We start from the raw sequence: 985 nt of genomic DNA on the forward strand, positions 1-985 counted from the left end.
GAGAGAGAGAGAGAGAGAGAGAGAGAGAGAGAGAGAGAGAGAGAGAGAAAGAAATCACTTCTGCTACCATCTCCACCTCCACCGCCACCTGTACCATCACCTCCATCTCCACCTCCACCTCCACCGCCACCTGTACCATCACCTCCATCTCCACCTCCACCTACACCGCCACCTGTACCATCACCTCCATCTCCACCTCCACCGCCACCGCCACCTGCACCATCACCTCCATCTCCACCTCCACCTCCACCGCCACCTGTACCATCACCTCCATCTCCACCTCCACCGCCACCTGCACCATCACCTCCATCTCCACCTCCACCTCCACCGCCACCTGTACCATCACCTCCACCTCCACCTCCACCGCCACCTGTACCATCACCTCCATCTCCACCTCCACCTCCACCGCCACCTGTACCATCACCTCCATCTCCACCTGTACCATCACCACCATCTCCACCTCCACCTCCATCGCCACCTGTACCATCACCTCCATCTCCACCTGTACCATCACCACCATCTCCACCTCCACCTCCATCGCCACCTGTACCATCACCACCATCTCCACCTCCACCTCCATCTCCACCTGTACCATCACCACCATCTCCACCTCCACCTCCATCGCCACCTGTACCATCACCTCCATCTCCACCTGTACCATCACCTCCATCTCCACCTCCACCTCCACCGCCACCTGTACCATCACCTCCATCTCCACCTCCACCTACACCGCCACCTGTACCATCACCTCCACCTCCACCGCCACCTGTACCATCACCACCATCTCCACCTGTACCATCACCACCATCTCCACCTGTACCATCACCACCATCTCCACCTGTACCATCACCACCATCTCCACCTGTACCATCACCTCCATCTCCACCTGTACCATCACCACCATCTCCACCTGTACCATCACCACCATCTCCACCTGTACCATCACCACCATCTCCACCTGTACCATCACCACCATCTCCACCTG

This window comes from Penaeus japonicus, unplaced genomic scaffold (genome assembly GCF_977035675.1).
Source record: "Penaeus japonicus unplaced genomic scaffold, GWHDUDI00000001_assembly GWHDUDI00000022, whole genome shotgun sequence".
NCBI classification, from domain to species: Eukaryota; Metazoa; Arthropoda; class Malacostraca; order Decapoda; family Penaeidae; genus Penaeus; species Penaeus japonicus.